Source organism: Cavia porcellus, unplaced genomic scaffold, assembly GCF_034190915.1.
Source record: "Cavia porcellus strain 051 isolate PalLab524CR breed Dunkin Hartley unplaced genomic scaffold, mCavPor4.1 scaffold_6, whole genome shotgun sequence".
Lineage (NCBI taxonomy): Eukaryota > Metazoa > Chordata > Mammalia > Rodentia > Caviidae > Cavia > Cavia porcellus.
The window spans coordinates 57702321-57716751 of NW_026947489.1; the positions used below are offsets into that span (position 1 = coordinate 57702321).

Genomic DNA, 14431 nt, shown 5'->3' on the forward strand with positions numbered 1-14431 from the left:
GTATAGGCAACAGCTGTGAAGATAGTGGAATTCATTATGACGCCCATTCTGGTTGACTATTATCTACCTTTGAAGACCTGTAATGTCTCCAATGTTTTGGTTTTATTGGTTTTGTTCTTTACTGTTTTATTCAATTTTATTATAACTGATGATATAGGCAATTCTATTAAAGATAGCGGGAGGCATTATGGTAACCATTGTTGATCACCTTGTATTATGTTTTTACATTATCTATTATGTCCACCCTTTTGATTTGACCGACTCTGTTCTGTTATGTCACATTTGGTTTTACTCTCTTCCAAAAAAGTAATAAGAACTGTGGGAGCAATAAAACCCAAAATGTGTAATAGTCATTGTACAAAAGAGAGGAAAAGAAAGTGCTTTAAATGATATAACTGCATGTATATTTAAGTGTATAAGATAGACAATGATATTACGGAGTTTTTTTGGATCATTGAACAGAACTGTTTGGTCTCACTGTTTGAATGTCCACTATATAAGCTTTAATTTTGTAATTTGAACAAATATTTCTAAGATGACAATATGTAATCCATTAACTAGTGATTTTCTACTGTTTATTTTTTTTCTGAAATTCTGTATAACTTGTACCCTTTTTCTGCTTTTTTTTCTTTTTCTCCTTAAATAAAATAAAATAAAAAATAGAATAAAGCAAAACAGTAATAAAAATATTTGCCTTCAAAAAGATGGTAGAAGGAAATCCCCCTTATTTGCTATGGTCAACTTCCCAAGAGATGCTCAGATTTCTGGTTCCCATTTGCTAACGGGGGACAGAAGAAGGGGAGGAGGGGAAGTGGGATGTTTGACTCTAGGCCGTGCACTAGTAGGTTCACTATTGCTTAGCCGGAAGGGAGGCTGGCTGCTTGGTTTCCCAGCGTCCTAAGTTCCAACATGGCACGGATCTCAGGAGACGCTGGTGGTTCTCCCCCTGGAAGGGCTGCAGTCTGCCACACCACAGCCACTTACCAGGAAAGTGAGCTCCTCACCGTATTTCATGCTGGCCTTGAACTCATTTTGTAGCCCAGGGTGCCCTGAAACTCAGAGCAATCCTCCTGCCTTAGCCTCCCAGGTCCTGGGATTACAGGCATGTGCCACCATGCCTGGCACAAACAAGTATAACTCATTTGTATAATTCATACTTCAGTATGAATTTTTTGGTGGGGACAAGGTCTTGCTGGCTCGTACTTGTGGCGAACTTGTGCCTCAGACTCCTGAGTGGTGGAGTGTACCACTGTGCTCAGACTGGTATGAAGTATTTTAGAAGTAGCAGTAAAGTTCACTTTAGTTAACTGATAACATTTATTAATTAATAGGGAATCTATTTTGTTGTTGTTGTTTTTGGTACTAGGGATTGAACTCATGACCTCATGCTTGCCAGGTAGGCGCCTATGCCGCTGAGCTAAATCCCTGGCAGGGAATCAGTTATTTCCTGTTTCCAGAATATTCTGCCTAAATATTTTCTATTAAGCATAATTCCAATATTTGATATTTTTGTTTTGTGAGTAGGGAGCTTTTTAATTATATTTTTCTTTTCTTTGTGTGTGTGTGTGTGTGTGTGGTTTTTTTGAGACAGGGTCTTTGTATGTAGTTTAGACTGGCCTTGAGCTTACTGTAGTCTAGGCTGACCTCAAACTTGTGACAGTCTCCTGCCTCATCATCCTGAATGCCAAGCGACAGGTGTGTGGCACCACACCTTGTTATATATTTCTGAAAAATTAGAATGGACATTTATTTAATAAAGTGTGTGAATTCTTGTTAGATGATTCTTAAAAAAAATGTTAAAGTTGCTAGCTTTTTCTTACAAGATGGGACATTATGGGAATTAAAAGTTAAACATTTAAAACCTTTTAGTATTTTAATAATTATAGGTTCATATATGATTATAAAAATAATATAAGCCAGTGTGTGTATCCTTACTCATTTATCCTCAGTGGTACTGTAATGTTGTGCAAAACTGCAGCAGTGACATTACATTGTTGCTGTTACATTGTTACAGTGACATAAATGCAGTTAAGACACAGGACAGATCCATTAGCACAGGAACCTGCCTTCACCTTCCCTCCTCCATCATCCCCTGGCCCCGTTCCCAACTCTTGGCAATCACTAATCCATTTTGTGTTTCTATAATCTTGTCATTTCAAGAATGCTATATAAGGCAGTCAGCTAGTATGTAATCCTTCAGGGTTGATTGGACTTTTTTATTGTCTGATCTGAGTTGTGCTTACTAGTAGTTTGGAAAATGCTGTTGTTAGAGTCCCAGCCTTGCACCATAGAATAGAACAAGCTTTCTCAAACGTGTGCATTTGGCATTTTGGGTCACACATTGTTTGCTGAAGACTGACCTGTGCCCTGGAGGATGTGCAGCACCCATCAAATGCTGTGGATCTCCCCAGTTGTGACAGCCCAGATTTTTCCAGGGCAGGGGATATAGTGGTATCAGTGGTACCGTAGTACCAACTAGAGTGAGGTAGAGAAGTTGGACCTGGAGCTAAAAGACTGTAATGTCATCACTGCATAGCACATCCTTCTGATGGCTGTGCACCTCCTCACACACTGTGCGCATTTCTTCCTGAGCATTCTGTAATCCAGACAGTTGTAGTTACAGTGAAATCATAGTAAATCATGTGAAGAACTAGAAGTTGGGAGAAAACAGTACCTACAAACACATGCACAAAACCCATGAGGATAGGCTGGAATCTCTGTCCTTTAACCTGCTCTGGGCAGGAGGGATAGAGCGTGCATGTGCATAATAACCCCTGGAAACCAACATGCAAATAGAACTTAGCACCTTAAGATAAGCACCAAGGTCGAAGAAATGGTTTGTTTGTGGGGTCAGGTATTATTTTCTCTTTTGAAGAAGCATTCTTCACTCTGAAGGGCAGAGGCAGAAGGATCATGAATTTGAGGCCTGTCCCTGTGACCTAGCAATTTAGTAAGACTCTATCTCAAAATAAAAAAAGGCTGGGACTGTAGTTCATTGCAGAGGCTCTAGATTCAACAGTGTTGCTCTCCCAAAGACATTTTATTATGGAAAATTTCAGACATTAAAAAAAAAATCAAATTTTTGTTTTTGGAAACAGAGTCTCACTATATATGTAGTCCAGGCTGGCCCTAAACTTGAGATCCTCCTGTCTCAGCTTCCTGAGTTTGCTATTACAGATGTGTGCTACTGTACTGGTTCAGCAGATTTTAAAAAACCTTTAATAGCCTTTTCATCTATGACCCTGTATCTCTTAGGTAATTGAAGCAAACCATTTAAATGATTTTAATCATTTAGCTTAGATGATTTTAAGCAGTACAGGACAGTCTCCATTCTGACCCAAATCCCTATTCTTTTTTCAACAAACTGAATTTTAGTCTGTAGATTTACAGAGAATTACAAAAATAGTACACAGTTTCTATGTATTCTATATCTAGTTTCCCTTATTAACATCTTACAGTAGTATTGTGCATTTATCATAATTGTGATATCTGTGCTTATCCTTAGTTTTTTATTTAATGTCCCTTTTCATTTCTAAGGATTAGGTGAAAAACTGAGGATCTCATCCAGGACACCACATTGCATTCAGTGGTCATATGTTCTTAGGCTCTTTTGGCTGTGACAGTTCCCCAGCCTTCCTTGTTTTTGATGACCTTGGTAGTCTGTGCAAGTTCCTGTGTAATCTCCACTTAAGAAGAGGGGCTTATGGTCTACTTTCTTAAAGGCACAGTGTCTAAATTTTTTAAAATTCTGCATAGAGATTTGTTACATTCTGTCCTGTATAGTATTTATTCAGTTGATTTTATCATGGGTATTTATTTTATGCGTTGGGTTATAATGTAATATTGCTGTACTTTGTTGTGCAGCTTGCTACAGCCCTGGTCACAATGAGCTTTTTCAGGAGGGCTGTTTGTTCTTTTTTCTTGTCTCTTCTTGAGTAAAGAGGAAGTGTTTTGGGCTGCATATAAAACATATAGTATAGTTAATGTGTATAAATAAAATTCATTCTTTATATTTCTTTAGCATTTAAAAAAGAGCACAAAAAACAAAAACAAAAACGGTTGGTCACAGGTTGGAGCCTGAGCTGAGAAGTGAGGAGACAGTGTACAGCAGGCACTAACGTTTATATGTGCGTGTGTGTCTAAGGAAATGTGAGCTAAACATGAGTGCATATTTGTGATAGTGTGACAAATAACAATGACTACAGCGTAGTTAGAAACATGAATGACATTAGTTCAATTTTGTCAGTAATTCTAATATGAATGTTTTAGATACTCCAGTCAGAAGAGAGCTTCACAGTGGTCAGAATAAAACAAGACCCATCTACAAGAAACCAATTTTAAATATAAGGACTTAGGATTCTAGACGAGAAGGAGAAAAATGTGTGTGGCTAACATTAATCATTAGAACATAGGAGTAGTTTCAGAAATTACGGTTAAAGCAGACTTTGATGATCAGGGATAACTAAGGCCATTACATAATAACAAAGAAGCCAGTCTTCCCAGAAAACGTAACAGTCTTGAGTACATGTGCATCTGACAAGAGGACATCAAAATGCATGGGCCGGAAACTAGAAAATGTTAGACAAACCCACTCTTGAAGGTGGAGACTTTGCCAACACTGCTAGTACCTGATAAATCCAGCAGACAGAGTCAGTATGGAAACCGATGTCCTGATGTCCTGGACAGCACTGTTGGTCAGTTTGATCTAAATGACAGAGAAAACTCCACCCAAGGACAGCTGGAAGCTTCTTCCTTAGCTTGTGTTCACATTACAGACCACTCTCTGGGTGACTGGACACCCACACAGTGTCTCCTCTCAGACTCAGTGGGGTCAAACCGGAAGTCAGGACCAGAAAGCTACTGTAGTGGGAATAATCTCGGGCAGGTTACTCGGTTTCTCTAAAAGGAGTTAAGAGTCTTTACTCTGTGTTGTACTCTGGACTAGGTTATTGTTTTTGTGAGTCTTAGACATTGGACTAGTGTGCTTAAGCCGCTTTATGAGTAGTGCAAACCCCAAGAAACTCTCAGTGTGCTAGCAGAAGGGAATTCTCAGCAGTGTGGTTTAAGGGTGGGCAGCTTGGCTAGGATTTCTTAGAAGGACATGATGATCCTGGCTGTATATATGTGCTTATGCATATCGGCCATGCTGCAAGCCATTTTCATTGCTCAGTTATTCGGATGTCTCATAACACTTCTAGTGACTTTTTCTCTCTTGCTCAGTTCGTTTCATCTTTGTTTTATGGGTTAGTCTTTTTTAATGGGAAGAAAAGGAACCAGAGGTAATTGAGTTTCCATAGTTTTGATTGAAAGTGGTTGTCTTAAGATCAGCCAAGTTACATAGATATTAAATATACAAGCAGAGAAAAACTGGTCCTTCAAAAAAACAGCAAAAAATAAAAAATAAAGACATCAGAGTTGTGGCTGGAGGCAAATCTGAGGTGAACCAGGCTTGGGATGGAAAAGCAGTAATAAGACCTGCAGGCTCCTTAGAGATAAACAGCTATTAGAGATTATACTCTAATTAGCCCACCTGCCCATGGGGCCCAGATAGACATCAGATGTTGTCGGTGAATGACCAGACCATCTGGATCCATGCTTCTCACCCTTCCCAAAATGGCTTTGTCCTTTCCTTATACCTTGCTGCATGACTTGTTTCCATATTGGATCAGTGTTAGCTAAGTAGCTTTAGTTACAATCCTGTAGGTTGATAGTAGTTTCATGACTGTGTTATACCCTGCTCTGATTTTGCTGTATAAATTAGCCCTGACAAAGGCCCTCAGGAACACTCATTTGGGAGCCTCCTAGAATTGCAGGAGCTGTTCCTTTTCCCCTTATTTCCAATAAAACTCTCCTGACTTCCTGTTTTGGTTCTCAACTCTTTCCTCAGTGCTGTGAAACCACAGATATTTGACATCTAACTAGTCAGGGGTCACATTTTTGCTGGTGGGTTGCACACTGCCTCTTGGGAGTCACATTCCCAGGGGCTGAGCAGTGGAGCTTTTGCAGTTTGGAGTTTTGAGTCTTTCCAGATGGGACATGTGCCTTACCACTTCGCAGCATTCTCCTGTTTCCTCATTAGCTGGCTCACATGTTCACCTGCTTAGCTTCTAAAGACATTTATGACGTGAACTGTTTTGTTGGGATGGACTAAAAGCAGAAATCAGGGCACTTCCAGAGAGTTCCTGTCTTAATTAAAATACAGTAGGTTAGGATGAAAGGAAAGCTTTGCTCCTAGAGAAGCCCTAAGGTATATTACCATGATATGCAGGTAGGAAGCTTGAGTATAAATGTTGCTTGGGGTCCTATTGGTGCTCACTGAGCAGTGTTCTCCCCAAGCTGCCCCACTCACCTTCCCGTCTTCTGTGGGTCTGTAGTGAGTGAGGGGCCCGTCTTGCTGTCTGCCTGGGCCTCAGTGCAGAGAAAGTGCTGAAGGACACTGGCTGGCCAAGTGTCCCAGGGTTGGCTTATGTAGGTGCTTTGCCACACAGCGTCCTCCCAGTTCCTTTTCTTTCCTGTTTAAGTAAGTTAGCTCCTTTCTCCCATCAGCATTATCGTGTAGGTTTCTTCTGCATTTGAGATATAGTTTAGATGCTACAGGATTGGTTTTCTAATAAAGAAAGATTCATAAATCTGTCAAAGGATCATTTCTAAAGACCACATGATTCTGGAATTCGTTCTGAACCTGTCCTAACTGAATAATCTTCTTAGTGTGGTTATAGAATACTGTCGGTCATAATATTTTTTCTGCTTTCCCAGAATAGATAAGGAATGAGAAGAAATACGTGTATTTCTATGTTGTCATCACCTGGTAATTTTACAGGGTATGTAGGCATGGTATGTTGTAATAAGTATTTGAACTCATGTGATTGACCATAGCTGAGTGGAAATGTGAAGGTCTTTTTTTATGAAAAAGCCTCAAATGCCTTCGGCTTGACAGATTGGAATACAGAGTGTGCTTTCAAGAAGCACAACTGCAGGACTGAAGGGGACTTGGTACAGCCCTTGCCTAATGTGAAAAAGGGCCTGGGTTCTGTGTTTGAGCTCCAGCATCGCAAAGGAGCAAAGAAGATGGCTGGAAGCTACTGAAAGGTAAATGCATAACATTTACAGATAAACAGTTTACATTTCATTAAATATTATGAAAACCACTTTTGTACTGATAGAAAGTAAAAGTTTTCTGTTAAAGCAGATTTGTCTACCTCATGGTACAAAGATGTTCGTTAAAGGGGCATAAGAATTCAGATTAGATGATGCCTCACGCAGGAAAAATTATTCTTTGAATCTTGGTTTTAGTACATTTCTTCATTGTTCAAATTTTATTCCCTTTTTTTTTTTCTTGGGTACTGGGGATAGAACTCACGACTGGGCTCTCGCAAGGCAGGCGTTTATACCGCTGAGCTAAATCCCTAGCCTTTATTCCCAATTTTTGACCAGTTAATGGAATTTAAGTATTTTTTCCTTTGAGGGATTTAAACCTATTCTGTTTTCTTTGTGCATTTGGGTGTAGAAATTCCCTTCACTTTCAAAATTAAAAGGAAAGGCTGTGTTATGAACTTTAATCCTCTTCAAAGGTCTTATGTTTTTAAGCTAGATTTTTTTTTCTTTTTTTGCCTCATTTATTAAATAACTGCATATTCTTTGTAGAAAATGTTTAAGAAAATTAGCTATAATGCCATTAACTGAGTCTAAGTCTACAAATTTATTTTTTGGTAATTTCCAAGAGCAGTGTAACATTTTGTAGGTAGCATAGACACATTAAAAACATAAGGAGTGGGCCAAGCGTAGCTCAGCGGCATAAGCACCTGTCTGGTAAGTGAAAGATCATGAGTTTGATTTCTGGTACCCAAAACAAAACAGAAACAGATTATAAAGTGCAGTATTAGTAGTGGTGAGATTTCAGGTGGTTTTAAAACATTTTTCTTTTTATCTCTTATCTTCTGAATTTTTAGCAGAATAATGAGGACCTCACATATTAATCCCCCGCTCTGAGTAGTGCCCAGGAGGCAGAGCTCCTATCATGTTTCTAGTGTTGACCTTTTCTTTAGGGTGATGATTTCCAGAAGAAAGAAACGTTGCATCACTTAGTACTGTTACCGCATTGTGGGGCTCTGGGTACAGATGAGTGGAATGGTTTGTGCAGCACCAGCCTACAGATGAACGTGTCCCCACTCCTGTTCCTCTTCACTGCTCAGTTTCTCTTTGTCTTGTTTTTCTTTTTAACTTTTTCTCTCAATTTTATGTTATCTTTATTCTCCATATTATTTTTCTTCTTTCTTTCCTTATTTTCTATTTCTTGTTTTTCTGTTACTTTGATTTAATCCTATAAATATCCTCTTACTCTTTAACATTACCCTTTGTCTCACTTCTTTCTTCTTCTCATCTCCTGTAGTTTAATTCTTCAAAATTTTTCTCTTGCATTTTCCCATTTCCAACCCCTTATGTCTTCAATAGTATAATTAATCTTTAGATAGATAGCTAACTCTGTTACCACTGTTGAATTCCTTTCTGTCATTAGTGGTGGTGTAGTTGTTACATGTGAAATATTTGCTGTATGTCAGTATCCAGGTTGCTTAATTTTTATATATAATTGTAGGTTTCTTTTCTGTGGTTAAGGATGGTACATTATTGATTCTTCTGGTATGTCAATATCCAGCTTATTTTGGGCAATATTAGAGTTGCTCCAGATGAGAATTTAACATGAATTGTTTCAGTGAACTTTATGTAATTTACTTTATGGAGCACAATTTAGTATGCTACTGAGTATGTCATTTATTAATGGGGGATTACTATGAAGAGCACTGTAGAATGGGTCTTTTTAGCTCAGAAAATTGTAGAGATGGTCTCTGACTTAATGGTTCAGTTTATGATTTTTCAATGTTACCATGGCTCAGAAGACGTATATAGTCCATAGAAATCATACTGCAAAGTCTGTATTTTGATTTGTCCATTCCATACACACCCCTCCCCCAACTCTAGTCAGTCCTGAAATTAGAAAGGGTACTAACACTGCAGTTTGCTGTGTTGCCAGGCTGGAATGTTTGATAGGTTAGCGGTACTAAATGCATTTTCAGCTGCAGTAGGTGTAATTGGGAGGTATGTATTGTGTGGTTGAGGAACACCCCTCACTCCAATCTGATGATGCTGGAATTTAAATGGAATGAGATCTTAGGCCTTTGGGATCTAAATAGTTTACTTGAGAGATAGATACAACATCGAGCAGATTAAAGTGTTTATGTGCTTAAATTGTCACTTGTATGTTTTGTGTTCTGTGTGCGCCTCTCTAGTTTTCAGAACTGCATGGTGGTACCAGGATGCTCTTCTGTAAAGATGGTGCCTGTCTACTAACACCACCTCCAGCCCTAATCTGTTGTGTCTTCTTCTCCATTTATGTGAAGCTACTGTTTTTAAAGTTGGTGTACGGAAACAACTCAGTATGTTGTTTTGTGCTTCCTTTTCTTTACCCTAACTTGGTTTTATAAGTGGAGGTGTAGTCCACATAGAGGGGCTGCAGCTAGTAGCCTTTTGCATATGTGGGGTAGGTTAGTGGGACTAATACTGCAGAGTCAGTAAGTGCATGTAATTGGACCAGATATTGTTGCCAGATTACCCTGCCTAGAAGCTGTATCGTATAAATGGCAGTTTACCTATAGATTCACCATCAGAATATGCTGTGAAGCTTTTGGATTTTTGTAGGTTAAACAAGTGGGAAATGGTATTTTTAGCTTTAGTTTGCATCTGTCTTATGAGCAGAGTTGAGCATCTTTTCATATGGTTAAGAACTGTTTGTATGTCTCTTCCTGTGAATAGTATATAGTTATTGGTTCTTTTGTAAGGGCAAAGTTATAGACTAGCAAGCTTACAGACATTTTATAGCAGGAGTCAAAAATAAGTTAGTAACGTGTGACTATGCTCATGCTGCCTGTCACATAGTTAAACAGCTAAACTCAGCCTTGAGTGTCTGCATCCAGCTGCTTCTCCCAGGCAATGAATGTGCTTTGTCAGCCTGGCTGCATCCAGCTGTCATGACTGTGTTTTCCTGACTATAGAAGTATATGTCGTTTTTTCAACTTGCATCAAGGACTTCTTGTCTGGGACAGACTGGCCAGCCAAGGACACACTTAACTCTACTTGCTCCACTCAAATCCTCCTCCATCCCTCCCATGATGTTCCTGTCTTATGGTAAATAATTTGTTTTTAAGTAAACTTGCTTAAAACTAGTTTGCTTGACAACATATGACTTAACTCAGGTAACCAATCATGTAATAACCTTCAATCAGCCTTATAATTCCTGCTTGCAGATTGTATTTACAGTGAACCTAAGTCAACTCAGGGCTGGTAATTTGGATTTAGATTTAGTGCCCCAGCCAGCCGGCACTAATAAACAAGTTGCCTTCCAAATTCCTTGATGCGGATTGTTTGCCTTTTGGTTCAGGGTTTTTCTGCGACACTTTACTTTTAGGGACTCTTCATTTGCGATTGCAGCTGAGTATGTGGCTGCTACCTAATGCTTCGGTTTGTGTAATTCCCTCCTCTGGTGCAGAAGCTAGGCCGTGACTTGCTTATGATCTCTAGAAAGGTAGTGGACTTGCTCAAGCTGGGTTATATGGCAGAGGTGTAGATATTTCTCCTTTGATGACTTCACAGTCTGTAACTTTAATAAACAGACTGGGGTAAGGGACACCATGTCGGCTTGATGAAGTCTGGGGCCGCATTGGCCAGGCCCATGTAGCAAGGAGCTGCCTGGAAGACCTGAGGGTGGCCTCCAGCTGACAGTTGTTCAGCCAGGCCTGCTCAGCCGTGCAAACACAGGGAACTGAATTTGGCAACTGGAGTGAATTTAGATCAGATTCTTTCCCCAGCCAAGCTTCCAGGTGAGGCGTAGCCTGTGTGACAACTTGATAGGGCTCTCAATCACAGAAATTAAGACATGTTTTATGCCACTGAGTATGTGTAATTCGTTACATAGTCAAGGAAAACTAATACTGTACTCACACATTGTCCTTTTGTCAATGACACAAGTTGCAAGCATTTTTCTACTTTATCATTTGTCTTTTGCTGTGTCTTTTGCTATCCAAAATTTGTGTATGTGTTTTGATGTAGTTTATATTTTCCTGCATTTTAAATTAATTTTTAGTCATATATAGTAAAAATTTTGCTTACTCTCATATAATAGAAGAATTTACCTGAGTTTTCTCCTAGGACATGTATGGCTTCATCTTTTATATTTAAATATCTAGTTCACATCAGCTGTATCTTGGTGAGAGCTATAAGGCGTGTGGCTGGGGATTTAGCTCAGCGGCACAAGTGCCTGCCTGGCAAGTGTGAGGTCGTGAGTTAGATTCCTGGTACTCAAAAAAAAAAAAAGTAAGGAGTGGACCTACCTGTTTTCATTTGAATACATAATTGTTTCAGTATCATTAGTAAGGGGTCATTCATTTTCTCTCGTTTGTGATTTTATATTGTTTGCACTGTGCTTATACTAGGTTTCTGACTTCTGTGTGTACTTAAGTGTTTTTCGCATCCTTTCCCATTGGTTTGTCTTGCATGTGTAACACTGCACCCACCACTTAGATACTCAAGCCCCGGGCCTGAAACCCAGTGGGGCTTACGCTACTGCTGCTTCCTTTGCTGGTGTTTGACTATTCCCTGCTTGTTCATTCTTTTCCAGATGAACTTTATAATCAGTTTATCTAATTTTAATTTGTCAGTTAACTTAGGGAGAGCAAACTTATTTGTGATTGTCTCTATCCAAGAATATGGTCCATCCTATTTGTTCACGTCTTCTTTGTGGCCTTTGTGAGGTTCTCATGATTTTTTTATACAGGTTCTTAGATCTATCTTGGTAAAAGTGTGCTTAGAATTCCATTTTGTCTTAAACTATTTAGATTGATAGTCATAAATAAGATATTTAGGGGAGGGAGGCTTAATCTGTTAGATTTTAAAATCAGTGTTGATATATGTGTTAAAACAAATTTCAAAGGGGCTGGGGATTTAGCTCAGTAGTTTAAGAGCTTGCCTGGTAAGCGCAAGGTCGTGAGTTCGATCCAAAAAAGAAACAAAACAAAAACAAATCCACAAAATTTGGAAGATTTCCTTTCTTTCTTTTTTTTTTTTTTAAATCAGTACCAGGGATCGAACTCACAACTGTGCACTTGCAAGGCAGGCGCTTATGCGGCTAAACTAAATCCCGAGTCCCTAAGATTTCCTTTTTTGACAAAGTTATTTAGTTAAAGTAGTAGTAGGATTACTAGCTCTTTAAGGAGTGGAAAAAAACCCTAGTAACACTTACTGTGCCCGTTGGTTACTTGCTCTGCTCTCTTTTACATTTAGGAATTCTTTTATCACGTTATTTCTTCTGATGTATCAGGGTTTTTCAGAACTGGGATCAATTTGAATAAGTTGTATTTTCATTAAAAGGTGTTCCTCTAGGAATGGATGTGTAGTTCAGTGGTAGAGTGCTTACCAAGCATGGGTAAGGCCTCGGTACAGTTCCCAGCATTATTGACTTAGTTACTTTCCTCTTGGTGCTAAGACAGAACAACCAAAACCCAAAGTTAGAAGGAGAAAGGTTTATTTAGCTCACCGTTGTGGAGGTTTCAGTCCGTAATCAGCTGGCTCCAAGGCAGGGTGACACATGGCAGAGGGGCAGCAGCTCTTGGTGGCTGGAGCAGTAGCAAATGCAACAGGAACAAAAGAGGAAACAGTCTTCTTCCTGCCCCTTTTATCCAGATGGCTAAGATTAGGGTAGTGCCAGTTCAGTCAGTTGAGTAAGCCAGCAATCACCCAGCCTTAATCCCATCACCCTTATTCCCAGCAGTGCACTAGGAATCAGTCACGTTTCTAGATTTAGCTACCTCTGAAAAAGCATGCTTCTGTAACTGCATGCGATGTCTAGACACAAACCATAACAATTACCAAAAGGAAAGAAAGAATGGAAGAAAGTCAGTCTAATTTTGAGTATACTTGTATAAAGTTATCTTTTGATTTTTAAAGCTTTTATCTCATAGGGTTTTCACATTATCATCAAGAAACCATAGACTGAATGAGAAAGACTTAATGACTTTGTTGGACTGTTAGCTAACATTTCGCTTAATGAAAGTGCCTGATAAAACTGTTTAAGCTGCTTAGCTGTCTTCTCCTCTCCTTTTTCCTAACAAACATTTGTTTCCCCAGATGTGCTCTGTTCACTCTTTTCTAAGACTTTCACATTGCTCAGAATCTAAACAGTACCCCCTTAATTTTTCTGGAGCAGAAATACCCTTTTAAAAATTCACTACTAACCCTAGGTGCTGTGCAGCAAGTCTGGGTGTGCAGAATGGAAAGGATCCCCCCCCCCCCCAGGCCTTCACTTACACTAGAAGGACAGTGCCGAGCCGCACCATTCGAGTTCCCCAGTTCTGCTGCCGTTCACTGCGCCATCCCCAGCCTCAGTGTGGGCCGTGGCTCTCTATTCACCCGAGCTTTCGCTTTCTGGTAACATTTGTTCACATCGGGACCTGCAGTCCATTTGCCTGTCCATGTTTTCATCCTGACAGATCCTTCTATATCCCTACCCTCTCTTTACTTGGCTTAATCTGTGGTCTGTAATTCGTACATTGTAGATACTTTGCCCCATTCCTGTTTCTCTGAGCCTCTTCAGCAATCCCTCAACTTTCAGCTTACAAAGCATCTGTTCCTGTGCAGCTACTAGACCAAGACAAGAGAAAACATAAAACCAAATTGACTTGTCTCACTTTAAGTTCACGTCCTCAGCTGTTAAGACTTTCATTCATTTAACTTGGAAAGTACATTATGTTGATGTCTAACTGTTAAAGTTTTGGCTTTATTAATGACTCAAGTTTATGATTGAAAGAATTTGCTCACTTGTTTGTTTTGCATTAACTAATATTATAGTCTCTCACCCTCTGTCTGTTTGTTTATTTTTCTGAGGCAGGGTCTTGCTGTGTAGTTCAGGCTTACCTCGAACTCTCTGTGGAGCTCAGGCCTTGAACTTGCAGTGATCCTCCTGCTTCAGCCTCCTGAATGCTGGAATTGATTACAGGCTTGCGCCACCATGCCTGCCTCTGACCTTTTTCAAGCCATTCAGTGTTGCATATTGAAGCCAGGGGTAATTGCTTGCAGAAACGGAGCAAATAGTACAAAGTGAAGACTTTATTGTATGCATACTGGCGTTGTCATTTGCCAGTATAGATTAAAATTTCAGCTTTTGAGTTTTGTTTGGCTGTTTTAACGTCTTCAAATTGTTAAGAAATGTATGAAATAGCAGGCATCTCCTCTTAGTTGAGTGTTGACTTCATCTATCTAAAAACAGATACTGCCTTTGTTACTTCCAAATACTATTATGCCTAATTATGTAAAAGAAATGACCTGTTTTTATAAATGTCTCTCATTTTATATGTTCCTTGAGGATAGTGGTGCACTGCATAAGAAT

General features: G+C 39.4%; 1 protein-coding gene across 1 annotated transcript in view; it reads left to right on the top strand.

Moving 5' to 3' along the window:
• Window positions 1–14431, top strand: part of Galnt11 (polypeptide N-acetylgalactosaminyltransferase 11) — a 51766-nt gene that overhangs the window by 4703 nt on the left and 32632 nt on the right. The gene's annotated exons all lie outside the window — the stretch shown is intronic.